Below are 18,008 nucleotides of genomic sequence, written 5' to 3' on the forward strand. Positions count from 1 at the left end.
AGATGGAAGAGAGAATCTCAGGTGCAGAAGATTCCATAGAGAACATCGGCACAACAATCAAGGAAAATGTAAAATGCAAAAAGATCCTAACTCAAAACATCCAAGAAATACAGGACACAATGAGAAGACCAAACCTACGGATAATAGGAGTGGATGAGAATGAAGATTTTCAACTCAAAGGACCAGCAAACATCTTCAACAAAATTATAGAAGAAAACTTCCCAAATCTAAAGAAAGAGATGCCCATGAACATACAAGAAGCCTACAGAACTCCAAATAGACTGGACCAGAAAAGAAACACCTCCTGACACATTATAATCAGAACAACAAATGCTCTAAATAAAGATAGAATACTAAAAGCAGTAAGAGAAAAAGGCCAAGTAACATATAAAGGCAAGCCTATCAGAATTACACCAGATTTTTCACCAGAGACTATGAAAGCCAGAAGATCCTGGACGGATGTTATACAGACACTAAAAGAACACAAATTCCAGCCCAGGCTACTATACCCAGCCAAACTCTCAATTAACATAGATGGAGAAACCAAAGTATTCCACGACAAAACCAAATTCACACATTATCTCTCCACGAATCCAGCCCTTCAAAGGATAATAACAGAAAAAAACCAATACAAGGACAGGAACCACGCCCTAGAAACAACAAGAAGGTAATCCCTCAACAAACCTAAAAGAAGACAGCCACAAGAACAAAATGCCAACTTTAACAACAAAAATAACAGGAAACAACAATTACTTTTCCTTAATATCTCTTAATATCAATGGACTCAACTCCCCGATAAAAAGACATAGACTAACAAACTGGCTACACAAACAAGACCCAACATTTTGCTGCTTACAGGAAACTCATCTCAGAGAAAAGGATAGACACTACCTCAGAATGAAAGGCTGGAAAACAATTTTCCAAGCAAATGGCATGAAGAAACAAGCTGGAGTAGCCATTCTAATATCTGATAAGATTGACTTCCAACCCAAAGTCATTAAAAAAGACAGGGAGGGACACTTCATACTCATCAAAGGTAAAATCCTCCAAGAGGAACTATCAATCCTGAATATCTATGCTCCAAATACAAAGGCAGCCACATTCATTAAAGAAACTTTAGTAAACCTCAAAGCACACATTGCACCTCATACAATAATAGTGGGAGACTTCAACACACCACTTTCACCAATGGGCAGATCATGGAAACAGAAACTAAACAGGGACACAGTGAAACTAAGAGAAATTATGAATCAAATGGATCTGGCAGATATCTACAGAACATTCTATCCTAAAACAAAAGGATATACCCTCTTCTCAGCACCTCATGGTACCTTCTCCAAAATTGACCACATAATTGGTCACAAAGCAGGCCTCAACAGATATAAAAATATTGGAATTGTCCCATTCATCCTATCAGATCACCATGGACTAAGGCTGATCTTCAATAACAAAATAAATAATAGAAAGCCAACCTTCACGTGGAAACTGAACAACACTCTTCTCAATGATACTTTGGTCAAGGAAGGAATAAAGAAAGAAATTAAGGACTTTTTAGAGTTCAATGAAAATGAAGCCACAACATACCCAAACTTATGGGACGCAATGAAAGCATTTCTAAGAGGAAAACTCATAGCTCTGAGTGCCTCCAAAAGGAAACTAGAGAGAGCACACATTAGCAGCTTGACAACACACCTAAAAGCACTAGAACAAAAGGAAGCAAATTCACCCAAGAGGAGTAGAGGGCAGGAAATAATCAAACTCAGGGGTGAAATCAACCAAGTGGAAACAAGAAAAACTATTCAAAGAATCAACCAATCAAGGAGCTGGTTCTTTGAAAAAATCAACAAGATAGATAAACCCTTAGCCAGACTCACTAGAGGGCACAGGGAAAGCATCCTAATTAACAAAATCAGAAATGAAAAAGGAGACATAACAACAGATCCTGAAGACATCCAAAACACCATCAGATCCTTCTACCAAAGGATATACTCAACAAAACTGGAGAACCTGGATGAAATGGAGAAGTTCCTAGACAGATACCAGGTACCAAAGTTGAATCAAGATCAGGTTAATGATCTAAACAGCCCTATATCCCCCAAAGAAATAGAAGCAGTCATTAATAGTCTCCCAACTAAAAAAAGCCCAGGACCAGATGGGTTTAGTGCAGAGTTCTATCAGACCTTCAAAGAAGATCTAATCCCAGTTCTTCACAAACTATTCCACAAAATAGAAACAGAAGGTACTCTACCCAACTCATTCTATGAAGCCACAATTACTCTGATACCTAAACCACAAAAAGACCCAACAAAGATAGAAAACTTCAGACCAATATCCCTTATGAATATTGATGCAAAAATCCTCAATAAAGTTCTTGCTAACCGAATCCAAGAACACATCAAAACAATCATCCATCCTGACCAAGTAGGTTTCATCCCAGGGATGCAGGGATGGTTCAATATACGGAAATCCATCAACGTAATCCAGTATATAAACAAACTCAAAGACAAAAACCACATGGTCATCTCGTTAGATGCGGAAAAAGCATTTGACAAGATCCAACACCCATTCATGATAAAAGTCTTGGAAAGATCAGGAATTCAAGGCCCATACCTAAACATGATAAAAACAATCTACAGCAAACCAGTAGCCAACATCAAAGTAAATGGTGAGAAGCTTGAAGCAATCCCTCTAAAATCAGGGACTAGACAAGGCTGTCCACTTTCTCCATACCTATTCAACATTGTACTTGAAGTCCTAGCCAGAGCAATTCGACAACAAAAGGAGATCAAAGGGATACAAATTGGAAAAGATGAAGTCAAAATATCACTTTTTGCAGATGATATGATAGTATATATAAGTGACCCTAAAAATTCCACCAGAGAACTCCTAAGCCTGATAAACAGCTTCGGTGAAGTAGCTGGATATAAAATTAACTCAAACAAATCAATGGCCTTTCTCTACACAAAGAATAAACAGGCTGAGAAAGAAATTAGGGAAACAACACCCTTCTCAATAGTCACAAATAATATAAAATATCTTGGCGTGACTCTAACTAAGGAAGTGAAAGATCTGTATAATAAAAACTTCAAGTCTCTGAAGAAAGAAATTATAGAAGATCTCAGAAGATGGAAAGATCTCCCATGCTCATGGATTGGCAGGATCAACATTGTAAAAATGGCTATCTTGCCAAAAGCAATCTACAGATTCAATGCAATCCCTATCAAAATTCCAACTCAATTCTTCAACGAATTAGAAAGTGCAATCTGCAAATTCATCTGGAATAACAAAAAACCTAGGATAGCAAAAACTCTTCTCAAGGATAAAAGAACCTCTGGTGGAATCACCATGCCGGACCTAAAGCTCTACTACAGAGCAATTGTGATAAAAACTGCATGGTACTGGTATAGTGACAGACAAATAGACCAAAGGAATAGAATTGAAGACCCAGAAATGAACCCACACACCTATGGTCACTTGATCTTCGACAAGGGAGCTAAAAACATCCAGTGGAAGAAAGACAGCATTTTCAACAAATGGTGCTGGCACAACTGGTTGTTAACATGTAGAAGAATGCGAATCGATCCATTCCTATTTCCTTGTACTAAGGTCAAGTCTAAGTGGATCAAGGAACTTCACATAAAACCAGAGACACTGAAACTTATAGAGGAGAAAGTGGGGAAAAGCCTTGAAGATATGGGCACAGGGGAAAAATTCCTGAATAGAACAGTAATGGCTTGTGCTGTAAGATCGAGAATTGACAAGTGGGACCTCATGAAACTACAAAGCTTCTGCAAGGCTAAAGACACCATCAATAAGACAAAAAAACCACCAACAGATTGGGAAAGGATCTTCACCTATCCTAAATCAGATAAGGGACTAATATCCAATATATATAAAGAACTCAAGAAGGTGGACTCCAGAAAGTCAAATAACCCCATTAAAAAATGGGGCTCAGAACTGAACAAAGAATTCTCACCTGAGGAATACCGAATGGCAGAGAAACACCTGAAAAAATGTTCAACATCCTTAATCATCAGGGAAATGCAAATCAAAACAACCCTGAGATTCCACCTCACACCAGTCAGAATGGCTAAGATCAAAAATTCAGGTGACAGCAGATGCTGGCGAGGATGTGGAGAAAGAGGAACACTCCTCCATTGTTGGTGGGATTGCAAGCTTGTACAACCACTCTGGAAATCAGTCTGGCGGTTCCTCAGAAAATTGGACATAGTACTACCGGAGGATCCAGCAATACCTCTCCTGGGCATATATCCAGAAGATGTCCCAACCGGTAAAAAGGACACATGCTCCACTATGTTCATAGCAGCCCTATTTATAATAGCCAGAAGCTGGAAAGAACCCAGATGTCCCTCAACAGAGGAATGGATACAGAAATTATGGTACATTTACACAATGGAGTACTACTCAGCTATTAAAAAGAATGAATTTATGAAATTCCTAGCCAAATGGATGGACCTGGAGGGCATCATCTTGAGTGAAGTAACACAATCACAAAAGAACTCACACAATATGTATTCATTGATAAGTGGATATTAGCCCAAAACTTAGGATACCCAAGATATAAGATACAATTTGCTAAACGCATGAAACTCAAGAAGAATGAAGACCAAAGTGTGGACACTGTGCACCTTCTTAGAATTGGGAACAAAACACCCAGGGAAGGAGTTACAGAGACAAAGTTCGTAGCTGTGATGAAAGGATGGACCATTTAGAGACTGCTGTATCCAGGGATCCGTCCCATAATCAGCTTCTAAACGCTGACACCATTGCATACACTAGCAAGATTTTGCTGAAAGGACCCAAATATAGCTGTCTCTTGTGAGACGATGCCGGGGCCTAGCAAACACAGGAGTGGATGTTCACAGTCAGCTATTGGATGTATCACAGGGCTCCCAATGGAGAAGCTAGAGAAAGTACCCAAGGAGCTAAAGGGATCTGCAACCCTATTGTTGGAACAACATGATGTACTAACCAGAACCCCGGAGCTCTTGTCTCTAGCTGCATATGTATCGAAAGATGGCCTAGTCGGCCATCATTGGAAAGAGAGGCCCATTGGACTTGCAAACTTTATATGCCCCAATATAGGGGAATGCCAGGGCCAAAAGAATGGGAATGGGTGGGTAGGGAAGTGGGGGGCGCTATGGGGGACTTTTGGGATAGCATTGGAAATGTAATTGAGGAAAATATGTAATAAAAATATTAAAAATCAAAAAAAAAAAAAGAAAAAAAAAAAAAAAGAAATGTTCAACATCCTTAGTCATCAGGGAAATGCAAATCAAAACAATCCTGAGATTCCACCTCACACCAATCAGAATGGCTAAGATCAAAAACTCAGGTGACAGCAGATGCTGGTGAAGATGTAGAGAAAGAGGAACACTCCTCCATTGTTAGTAGGATTGTGAGCTGGTACAACAACTCTGGAAATCAGTCTGGTGGTTCCTCAGAAAATTGGACATAGTAATACCTGAGGACCCAGCAATACCATTCCTGGGCATATACCTAGAGGACGCTCCAACGTAATAAGGACACAGGCTCCACTATGTCCATAGCAGCTTTATTTATAATAGCCAGGAGCTGGAAAGAACCCAGATGTCCTTCAACAAAGGAATGGATACAGAAAATGTGGTACATTTACACAATGGATTACTACTCAGGTATTAAAAGTGATGAATTCATGAAATTCTTAGCAAAATGTGTGGAACTAGAAAATATCATCCTGAGTGGGCTAACCCAATTGCAAATGAACACACATGATATGCACCCACTGATCAGTGGATATTAGCCCAGAAGCTCAGGATACTCAAGATACAATTCACAGAACATATGACACTCAAGAAGAAGGGAGACCAAAGTGTGGATACTTTGGTCTTTCTTAGAAGGGACAACAAACTACCCATGGAAGGAGTTACAGAGACAAAGTGTGGAGCAGAGACTGAAGGAATGACCATCCAGAGACTGCCCATGTGGGAATCCATCCCATAAACAACCACCAAACCTATACTCTTTTGTGGATGCCAACAAGTGCTTGCTGACAGAAGCCTGATATAGCGGTCTCCTGAGAGGTTCTATCAGTGCCTGACAGACACAGAAGCAGATGCTCTCAGCCAACCACTGGACTAACAACACAGGGTCCCCAATGAAAGAGCTAGAGAAAGGACCCAAGAAGCTGAAGGGGTTTGCAGCCCCATAGGAGGGACAACAATATGATCTAACCAGTACCCCCAGAGTCCTCAGGGACTAAACCATCAACCAAAGAGTATACATGGAGGGACCCATGGCTCTAGCTGCATATGTAGCAAAGGATGGCCTTGTCTGCAATCAATGGGAGACACGCCCTTGGTGTTGTGAAGGCTCTATGCCCCCGTGTAGAAGGGCCTGGAAGCAGGAATGGGGAGGTGGGATTAGGGGGTTTTGGAGGGGAAACCAGGAAAGGAAATAACATTTGAAATGTAAATAAAGAAAATATCTTTTTTAAAAAAGAAGAAAAGAAAAAAGAAAGAAATAGCAAAATGAAAAAAAGGAATGTAAATAAAGAATATATCCAATTAAAAAAAAATTAAAAAAAAATTCTGGACTAGTTTGTAACCTTCCACAGTCAAGCAGACACCAGGAGGCCTCTCTTGTTTCAAGCCATCTCTACTAACTTACTGTTGTTAAGTTGGTAAAAAGCCTACTACTTGTCAATATGAAAAGGGAAACTGAACTTGTAATATCCTGGCTCCAACTTCTTCTATGTAGAAAAAGAACACAAAACTCCCTTCACCATCCCCTTTTTTAAATTTAAGTAGAGCAATGTTGCAGCCTACAAAATGTGAGCACTAAGATTACAAAGTAGAACCTGTATTATCCCAAACCTCCAATGGCTGTTTCTGAACTACAAGATTCAATCTACATTCCTTATACTGAGGCGTCCCACGAGCCAGGCAGCACTTCTTTTGCTAACTTAGAAAACTCATATTTTATTTTATATTTTACTGCATGTCTCAACACTCACTTCTTTTCCAGCCCTGTTGCCTGGCAGCAGCAAGCTTGCTCTCTTAACACCTAACTCTAACTCTAACATCTAACTCTAACGATGGTCCTGCATTTGTCTCAGAAGCATGTTTAGCAGGGTTTATAGTTAGTAATTCATTTTTGTGAAGTACTAAGCCCAGGCAAAGGAAGGTCTACGTTTCTTAATCTGCAGCTTGATGCATACTCCTCCGCATTTTAGCGTTTTGATAGAAAGATGATATGGAACAAACCCAAAAGAGCTCAGAATCATCTAAGAATACACACCAGCATCTTCTGCCTCTCTATGCCATCCTGGTCTAAACATATTGAGGTGCTGTATAAAATGCTAACCAGTGCTATAATAAAGTATTATGTGTAAAACAAGTGTAGAGAACGCACACTTGTGAGAAACAGCAAAGTCCGGAACAGAGGACAAGCACTGGAGCTAACCTGACTCACAGACTACTTTATTAGCCAAACTGGCTACAACAGAACACACTAACAACCGGAAAGAAAATTACTACTCCCTACAAACACAGGCAATGTTTGGAAGGAGTTTCATAAAGCCCAAATCAGAAGGAATCCTGTCCATGGAGCCAGAGCTAAGAACCTGGCTCCCTCGCCAGGAAACTGCATGCACAGTGTCAACATCAGGCATGCGCCATGCACTCGGCCTGAATTTGTACCACCTTAGAGTTTGGGATTCCACTGACCAGAGTAAAAGAACTGGAAAACCAAAATAGCTTCAAACTGGGAACATTATGGACATTGTAGGCACAAATATGCAACATTGTTTCCACACAGAGGGAAAAAAAAAAAAAAAAAACCCTTCTGAAGATGCATGCCCATGAAAACTCAGCCACTACAAAATGAATCACAAAGGAGTCAGCTGCTGAAGGCAGCAGAGAGGAATTTGCACCCTCCAGGACAAGGAAAGTTAGAACAACCAGAGAGAGACCTTGTGGGGAAAGGCAGTGAGGCATGCAGGGAGAAAAGCCCTGTGCTACAGCACAGCAGTTTGGTGAAAATCCTGCCACAACAGGCAGCACATCCGACACTGCCTCTTCCTCACACTAAGCTCCGGCTTACTTCTCAGTCAGTATAATGAGACCTAGGAAACATCTACAAAGCAGGGTAGGCATCTTCAGTAATGTCAGTCCTCACAATCATTCTTGACAAAAGGATCTCGGCTAGTTTTTACCACTGCAGATTACACATAATGTAAAATCCAGCAAGCCTGTCATATGGGTAATAGTATTTTTGAGCTGTGTAAAACCTAAAATTTGCATTAAGGGAACACATGTAAAACCTTAGTCATATAGTGTAAATATATGTTATATGGTCAAGTTTCTTCAGATTGAAAATATAAAATGGAAATGCTATTTTTCTTAATTCTGAATTAAAGAGAATCTTTAGTTAATTTTTATAAAAGTAAGCTTAAAAACTAATATAAAATACTATAGTACTACAAAAGAATGATTATAAATGTACCTTTAGGGAATGAATTATAAAATGTACCTTTAGGGAGAAATTTTCAAGTTCACAGAAAAAGCTATTGTGAAGACTCTCATAGCATAAAAAAAATATGACTTTGCAGTTAATAAGTCAAAGTTGGCAAGACAGTGGCCTTCAGGTTTAGTTATTACTTATCGATCGTGGTTATGAGGTGAGAAACTTTGAGGTCTCCACAAATGGCCATCAGAGCATCAATGATCATGAGTCAAGAAGGAATTGCCATTCAGCATAACTCCTGTAGTTGGTTCGAACTTCTAGAGTCTGACACTGAGCAGTTTGCTTTAGAGATATTTAAATACAGTACAATTTTGGGTAAAGTTTCCTGGCAACAACTATCTCAAATCCGTGTGCACAATAAAGCTCAGGGCATAACTACATGGAATCTCTTGCAAAGGTAACCTCTTCCATAAAGATGAGTTCTACAGCTTAAGGCCCTAGGATCTGGTGTGATTTGCCACAGATTGTGTGGAGCTACACTGTACATGTGACACCTCCCTTACGGATGAGTTCTACTGACCAAGAAACAAAGCTAAAGACAAAGGCTAGGAAGGGAAATTCTGAGATAAACAGTAGTCTGGGGGGTTAGGTGTGGCCTGGCCCTAGAGACAGCACAGATCACCAGGCTATCAACTGTATCCACTCTCACTTCTCGGTGGGAAACAGGTATACACATCCCTTCTATTGAAGAAACAAGCCACCGTGCTTAACATTCCTGGTTTCCCTGGTGCTTATTTGTGAGCATAAGAAACCTATGCCCTCTACAAGAACTCCCAGGACACAGCAAACTTCACACAACTACAACCAAGGAGCACAAATAACTACCATTTTAAGTTGTATCTTGAGACTCTCATACTCTCATATATCTAATACAGCTTGTTTTCAATCACATCTTGCATATTATAAAATGCTTGACCAACTTAAATAATACAATTACATACAAAGCATGAACAGTGGAAAAGAGAAGTCAAGAGAGATAGACATGGGGGTGGGGGATACACATTGACCATGGAAAATGGAAGTGAGGTGGGAGTCAGGAAAGCCAAGGGAAGCTCGATGGCAGGCAAGACATCTAGGAAGCCTGTCTAGGAGAGAGAAAAGGGTTCGCAACAATAAACAAAAAGTGGAGACAGAATGATCCTCATCCAGAATACAAGAACCTGAAAAACAAGTTTAAAACTCAAAAGTAGATTCGCAACTTATAGGAAAGAGAAAAGACACGGGAAGACAGATGATGCAGGCAGAAAAGCACAGGCAGTGGAAAAAGCAGGGCGCACAAACCACTTCAATAGCCTCCCAGAGTTGAGGCCCTAAGTGACAGGAGGAAGGGTGGAGAGAGGTCTCTAGCAGTACCAATGGCTGCCACAGGTATGCTGCGGGAACCAGTCATGAAATGCCTGTCTCTCTGAATCTGACTGAAACGCATCAAGAACTGCTAGTCAAAGAAAGGGGTTCAGTCCAAAGGTTAACAAAAGGCCAGGAGAGTGGAATTATATTTGAATATGATTCATACTGCATTCAACTAGTTGTATTTAAATTAATTTCAACATTTATCCCTGTCTCCTCTAGCCATGCACAATAACACACATCCTTATATCCTCTCTGCTTCTCTGAGAACTTTTTAGTCTCCCTCCTATGTTCTCTTCCTCTTCCTCCTTCTCAGGTATACAGAGAAAGAAAATGTTCAAGGAAGAGTTTGGGTACGACAGGTACAACAAAGTTCAACCCCATTGGCACCTGTCTTCTGCTCCCTTCTTTTCCACAGTTTCCTCTATGTCCCCTACTCTTCCCGAGACCCATGGTCCTGCCCACCCTCGCAGTGAGTATCCATGCCTGATGTCGTCAAGTCCTCTGCTGAGGTACAGCTGGTCATGACTCCTTCATCTCAGTCAAGGTCCGTTTGAAAATGTGTTGACCATCCATGTCTGCTTCGCTCTCATAGCCCTATTTCAGCTGCAAAGATGTTTCCTTTACAACAGATTATGAGTTCCTCCAATCCAGAGAAATATGCCTGATAAAGAATATGCCAATATGAGCTCAATAAACATTTCCTGATTTATATAAATTTACCACAAAAGAATAATAAACAACCTTAAAATAAACATAGAAATGAAATTGGTGACTCCTCAAGACAAAGTTCATAAAAAAAAAAAAAAGGCCCATATCTTGATATGAAGAAAAAGGAGGAAAATGGATAATAAAACCTGAAGCACAATAGGCCAGAATCAAATGCATGGTCTTCCCTGAAGCCTTCCAAGGAGGAAGAGTATACATATTGAAATTTTACTGTTCAAAGAGAATGTCAAAAGGGGGCAACTTCTGTTAGTACAAAAGCAGCCCCTGAATACATAAAAGAGACTTGACTCTGGCCACAAAGGAACTCTGATTGAAATTAAAGAAAGAGTCATGAAAGATATGATTAGAGAAGTAAAAGACAGCTATTTTCTCAAATATGAAACAGCTTTGGCACTGCAAATCTGTGCTAAGGACATGAGCTGCTCATGGAGAACCAGAAGAAACAGAAAGTTTCTGAGACAGACATACAGACAGAGAGAGAGTGTGTGTGTGCGCAAGAGAGAGCTCGAGCGCGTGCTCGAGAAAAAGAGAGAGAGAGAGAGAGAACATAAGTTAGCAAAGCCTCTCTTCTGTCATCACAAGTCAATACTAAATGCTTAAAACGTATGGGAAAACATACAGCACAATAAAAAGATATGAGTAGGGTGGTGAGATGGTTCAGTGGTTAAGAGCACTGACTGTTCTTCCAGATGTCCTGAGTTCAATTACCACATGGTGGCTCACAACCATCTGTAATAATAGGATCTGATGCACTCTTTTGACAGTGTATCTGAAGACAGCTACAATGTATACATATACAGAATACAAATAAGTAAATCTTAAAAAAAGATATGAAGAAAGTATTGTAAACCTTCCAGTGCCTCTCTTCTTCTAAGTGAATACTCCAATTAAGTAAGCATCCTATTTTATTTTTTGTTTGTTTGTTGGTAGCTGGCAATGGTGAAGAGATGACCTGGCCATTAGGAGTGCATACTGCTCTTGCGCTGGACTGCAGTTAAGTTCCTAGTACTTATCTCAGGAGGCTCACGACCCCTAAAACCTCAGCTCCAGGGAATCTCCAGCCGCCCTCATGGCCTTAAAGAGCACCACACTAGTGTACACAAATCCACATACTGAAACACACACATACAGAATTCAAAACAGAATTTTTTTTTAAATGTCTTAAGAACAAAAAGATTTTCTTTAAAAATTCCACCAAGGCTGTGGCTCAGTGCCCCTGACCCTACTGCAACAAGGCTGTGTCGAAGGCTTAGATACCAGTCGCTAAGTACCATAGGAGATATCTGATCCTTTAAGAGGTGAGATCTACTGAAAAGAGGTCACCGGAGACAAGGACTTGAAGAGAATATGGGGATCCTGGCTCCTCCATGCCTCCCAACTTCCATGAGGTCAACAGGCCTTCCTCACATGCTCTGTCATAATGTTCTATGCCACCACTGGCCTAGAGCAATGGGGACATTGACCATGACTAGAACCTCAAAATCCTGATCCAAGATAAACCCTTCCTCTTCTTGAATCAATCCTCAGGTATTTGTTATAGTGACAGAGCCTGATAAACACAGGCTCCAATACAGAGTATAAAGCACAATTCATTCTTCAATGAACCAATGGAGAAAAATGACTCCCATCCAGGTTTGAAAGCAGGAAGGCCCATGATAGAAATTGAAGGAATTGAGGAACTCACTTCCAGTTTTCCAAGTATCCCCTAAAGACAGCAAGGATGTAAGTCTGGATCTCCAGACATCGGGTGTCTTGTGAGAAACTGAGGCACACAAGAGGCTGGATTAACTAAATGAAGAATACTAATGGCTAGTTTGCAGAATCAGATCTCATTCCTCTTTCCCCAGGTTTCTTTAACAAGTATATCGAAGCTTCTAAAACATTTCACCAAACTTGTTCAGTTTAGTTAAAAGAATAGCAAAAGAGGGATTTTGTGGGTTTGTTGTTGTTTTTTTTTTTTTTTAAACAGAGCTGAAGGATGAGTTGAATGGTTTTCTGGGGAACAGATATGGAAAGCCTGTTCCTGCCCACCATACTATCTGGCACAGGGAAAGTGTTTGTAACCACAAACTACCAGACAGAGTATCTTACAGATGTATGGTATCTACACTTAACCATTTTCTTCACTGTCTCATCATGGACAAGAAAGATTAAATAGGAAAGACTAAATTTAGAAGCACACTGAATTTTTAAGGTCTTAGTAAGAAAATGTTTATTTTTGCAGTTTCCTACATCTTTCCTAAGTCATATTTAGTATGTTTCTTTGGCTACAAAAATAAGTAATTAGTAGATAATTGGTATTAACTTTTTTATTTTTTATTATTTATAAATTTACATTTCAAATGTTCTCCCCTCCCTGACCCCCTCCATGAACCCTCTAACCTCATTTCCCCTCCCCTTTGCCTCTAAAAGGGTACTCACCAACCCACTCCCACCTCACTCCTCTAGCATCCACCTTCTCTGGGGCATCAAGCCTCCACAGAATCAAGCACATCCCCTCACACTGAGGCCAGATAAAGCAGTCCTCTGCCAATGTGTAGCAGGAGCCACAGACTGGCTCATGTATGCCCTTTGGTCAGTGTCTTAGACCCTGGGAGCTCTGAGGGGTCCACTTAGTTGATAATGTTGTTCTTTCTATGCAATCCCCTTCAGCTCCTTCAGTCCTTCCCCTAACTCTTCCACTGGAGTTCCCAAGCTCAATCTAATGGTTGGCTGTGAATATCTGCATCTGTCTTAGTCAGGTGCTGGCAGAGACTGTCAGAGGACAGCCATGCCAGGCTCTTGTCTGCAAGCACATCTTAGTATCAGCAATCCTGCCAGGGTTTAGTGTTCACACATGGGATGAATCCCAAGATGGGGCAAGAACCCTGAATTTTTAACGCGAGTGTGCACACACACACACACGCACAGAGAGAGAGAGAGAGAGAGAGAGAGAGAGAGAGGCGCACACATTAAAATCTAAGGATGTGAGGTTGAAAACAGAATCCCCAGTTGCTAAAACCATACTAACTATATGCATTTACTTCAACCAAATACTATCTATCCATTTTTGTACAGCAGAGTACATTCGCTTTATTTTTTTAGATTTATAGATCTCTTGTCCAGCAAAAATGCATGTTCAGGATCCTAGGTCCCTACTAACTAAATGGCATAACTCTTTTAAATTCACTCTGGGTCATAACTTGCATTCCAAGAAAATACATATCCCAAGAAAATATATAAAATTATTATATTAAAATTATGTAAGTTTCAAGAAATTTATGTAGCAAAAGCTCTGAGAACCAGTATTTGAAGAAGCTCTAAAGATTGAAGAGGTGGCTCAGTGGCTAGCATGCTTCCTGATCTCCCAAGGACCTGACGTCAGCTCCTAGTACCTCCTCCAGGCAGCTCGCAACAGCCTATAACTCTAGCTCCAGGGGAAGATTAGAGCATCCTCTTCTTGCCTCTGCAGGTACCCCCACATAGGTTTCATACACGGAGCAATACACATAAACACAAATTAAAATTAAATGAAACAATGCTGAGAAAAAAATATTAATGAATAGATTGTCAAATCTTAATGGCCCAATATACAAAAAGGTATAACACATCAATAAAAGAGGAGCACATAAAAAATAAGCCAATGCTATGATACATAACAAAAATTTACATGATGAGTAAAGAAATAGTTACTCAACCCTATCAATAGGCAAAGAAATGCAATATTAAAACAATAGTAATATAGCATTTTTCTTCCCCAAACTATCGAATGTAAAATGTGACCATATCTCAACATGGCATTAATGTGTATTAATGCATGTCTCAAGCACAAGTGCACTGGTTTTTACAGCAAATGGCCTTGGTAGATACAGAAGCCTCCCTAGGAATAACACCACACAGTTTTGTTAGCTATCCGGGAGAAGAATCACCATGTTTCCTCTTCAGCCAAAAGATGGGCAGGTTTACTTACAGCTCACTATGAAAGAGTCAGGATTCTCTCCTTCTAACACAGCTGACTACAGGTGCTAGTGTCATGTGGCCACTGTCATAGCACCCTGAAGACAGCACAAAATGCCACAGTCTGACAGTGCTTTGTCTCTGATCTAGGAGCCTCACGCCTTCCAAAATTACCCACAGACTCTTGGCTTCCAAGAGGAAGTAATCACAAACGTGTAACCATTCATGACAACGATATGACAAAAATCATATAAATCAGCATTATAAATTGCATACATTGGGTGCGAGCGATCTCTTTTTTAGACTTACTGCTTTAGATTTACATGTTTTACTTTGTGTGTATGAGTATTTTGACTGCATGTATGTATGTGTCCCATGTGCTTGTCTGGTGTCTACAGAGGTTAGAGGAGGGCACTGGATCTCATGGAACTGGAGATACAGGTAGTTGTGAGTGCTGGGACCCAAAGTCCGGTCTCCTGCAAAAGCAACAAACACTCTTAAGCACCCGCCCACCTCCCTAGTCTCCGTATCAGCAGTTGTATTAAAGGGTACATGGAAGAATCTCTGCAAATTTAAAAGCCATAAGTATCCTTTCACCCAACCATGTAATCATGTGCACCAAGGAAATAAACAAATACGCAAATATATACAGTAATGTCCCTCAATCACCAGGAGCTGTTTTGAAATCCCACTGTGGTCCATGGATAGCAGAGAATGCTAGGTAGATTATGCTTCTTTCTATACGTATGCACTCCCATACATACATAATCATAAAGGAAGTACTTAATGGCTGGCTTCTCTTTGGCATGCTTGGATTTCTGAAGTCAGTAGTACTCTTGATCCAAATTTGGCAACATTAAATTAAAAAAAAAAAAAGTTGCTTGAATACAGTTGATCTGACAGCCAGGTCTGTTACTTAATATGTAATGGGCATATGGACTACACATATGTATACATGGACATACGTAGCTGGACTAGGAAAAGATACAGTTCACAGATCAGGAAGGGATGTCCTTTCATCACACTACTCAGAATAGCACAGGATTTAAAACTTACACACTGTTTACCCTTGGAATTCTCCACTTAATATCTTCAAACTAAGACTAACTGACACCAAGCAAAGAGACATAAGAAATAAGAAACAGCTATTCACATGCAGAAATGACCTAGTAATTTCACATACAACAGAAATGAATGTGTAATTCTAAATACTAAGAGAGAATTGGTTCAATATTAGGTTGGTCCTAAAATAATGAGCCAAAAAAGCCTTTGAAAGGTAAGATGCCATGTGCATCTATGTAAAGACACATTCACCAGTGGTGACTACTAAGTAGAAGCTGCAGAAAGCTATACCACACACCATATGTAACACACATATACACTTTCTATCTGGAAAGAGCAAAGCACCAAGCAGTGATTATTATTTACACATCTACTGCATCAGCATAGGAATTTGATTCTGTTTGTGATACCTTGTTGGAATGGTGAAACTCAAAGGGATATCTAAGAGCTTTAAGCATTGAGCTGGCCTGAGCTGAAAGCAGGTATGGAATGTTGTTATGTTATCACTGATAACGGCCAACAGGACATTACACACATGAAGACAAGATCCCAAGTCAACAGACGTGTGACTGGGAATCAGTTTCTATGTGGAACAACTTGACAGGATAAACGGGGTGAGCAAACAGAGAGCTTATTTAAGAATGGCCATTAAATCAACTGACCAAAGGGAAGGCAAATTTACAAATTCCAAAAACTGGCAAGGCATTTTAGAGGGAGGGGCAAGACCCAAGGGAATTCAACTGGGTGCAGTTCTACATACCTTTAGCCCCATCTCTCAGGGGCCAGGGCCAACAAGACCTCAAAGAGAGCCCAGCCAAGGCTACATTGAGAGCTCTACCTCAACAAACACTCAAACACAAAAGGAATCCAACCTGCCCCCAACTAAATGTTCATTACAAAAATATCCACTGATGTTCATGATATGCCAGACAAGGTTTGAATCGCCACACACTGTAAAGCTGGAGAAACAAGAGCAGCATGGCATTACCACAGGAAGTAGGTCACTGCTATCAGTTCAAAAGGTCTCAAGAATACACAGGCGCCAAGTGTTCACCATATACCAGCACTTGACAGGAAGAAAAAGAACAGAACTCGACAAATTAGGATGAAGTCATCGGCCAGTAATAACCAAGAAGGCACAGCATTATTTATCTCACACCAAAACTGAGTAAAACAACAAACCATGGGGCACGTGCAGACAGAGGGGTGGGGGGTCAGTCACAATCCACATTATGAAAGGCCCAAGAGGACTCCAAAGTTAGAACAGCGAAGACGGCAAATAGTAACGCTTCCAAAGCTGAGAAGACTGGGCAGTAAGACTGGCTTGATAAAGATCCAGAAGCTTCTATTCGACGACCATATTTGGAAGCAAAACATCAGCTGTAAACAACACTGTAAGACAGCAGCAACAGGACCACAAACAATCAGGTCTTAGGCCCTGACCTCTCTGACTTTGAAAACAAAGATGGAATGGGGTTCAAAAGAGCCAAAACATGGGACAGGAATTTTTCAAATTGGTACGCAAGTCTGGAAATAATGGGATTCAATGACTACTCAAGACTGTTTAATTCTTAGCGCCACTAGATAAGACTTCACTTCCACCCAAGACTTACTCCAAGACAGAGGAGTACAAGGGACCCTGTACTCATTAATCGTGTAGGATGAGAGAGTGTGCAAGATAAGCAGTGTGCCTGTCTTAGGATACCAACCCCATCGCAAAACATAGTTGACAAGTGGCTGGGCCCACCCCAGACGATGGAAAGAAGGCTGCAGCCTGGCATCTCCTGGCTCGAGCCTGCCTGGACAGAAACCTTCCCTCGTGAGAGGAAAGTCGGGGCTGCGCAGCCTGCAGGCCCAGTGTCCGCAGCTCGCCGTGAGCGTGCCAGGCCCAAGAGAGCCGCGACAAGAGGCGGCGGCACCCACGTCCGGTCTCCGCCAGCACAGCGGCGCTGCACCATAGGCACGCGTGGGCCCAGAGCCTCCGCCCCGCGCTCCCCAGAGTGGCGCGCGCCCGGCCCCGCCCACGCCGAGGGGGGACCTTGAAGAGGGAGGAAGGAAGAAAGCGCCGTACCCTGCAGGGTCCGGAACTGGGCGAGCCGAACTTCGCCGCAAGCCCGCAGCGTGGGCAGCAGGAGACGGCTCCCAGTATCCCGTGCTGCTGCCGCGGCGGCGAGCCCGGCCCAGCGCGACCCGGAAGGAAGACCGAGGCCGGGAGGCGGGGCGGGGCCGGGAGGCGGGGCAGGACCTGGCGAAGGGCGGGGCCAGGGTCGGGCTGGCTGCTGCCGAACTGCCCTGGTTTGAGCTGATTAGCCAAGCCAGTGGTGGTTTAGAAATGGCCTGTTTGCTCTGGGACTGGCAGCGGGTTGCAGAACCTTTGCGCTACTCATCCTTCCAAAGATAGCCCTCCA

General features: G+C 41.5%; 1 protein-coding gene across 3 annotated transcripts in view; it reads right to left on the reverse strand.

The window, feature by feature from the left end:
* The window catches only part of Fbxl4 (F-box and leucine rich repeat protein 4), an 80,898-nt gene extending 63,112 nt beyond the window's left edge, over positions 1-17,786 (reverse strand). For 2 of the 3 annotated variants that reach the window (XM_021159721.2, XM_029476214.2), the window contains exon 1: positions 17,672-17,786. The gene's annotated coding sequence lies outside the window, so the exon portion shown is untranslated. Of the gene's footprint in view, positions 1-17,309; positions 17,329-17,671 lie in introns of those variants that run through there. The other variant, XM_029476213.2, reaches the window with a different exon arrangement.
* Between the last annotated feature and the right edge of the window lie 222 nt (positions 17,787-18,008).

This window comes from Mus caroli, unplaced genomic scaffold (genome assembly GCF_978045245.1).
Source record: "Mus caroli unplaced genomic scaffold, Mus_caroli_1 scaffold_6, whole genome shotgun sequence".
Lineage (NCBI taxonomy): Eukaryota > Metazoa > Chordata > Mammalia > Rodentia > Muridae > Mus > Mus caroli.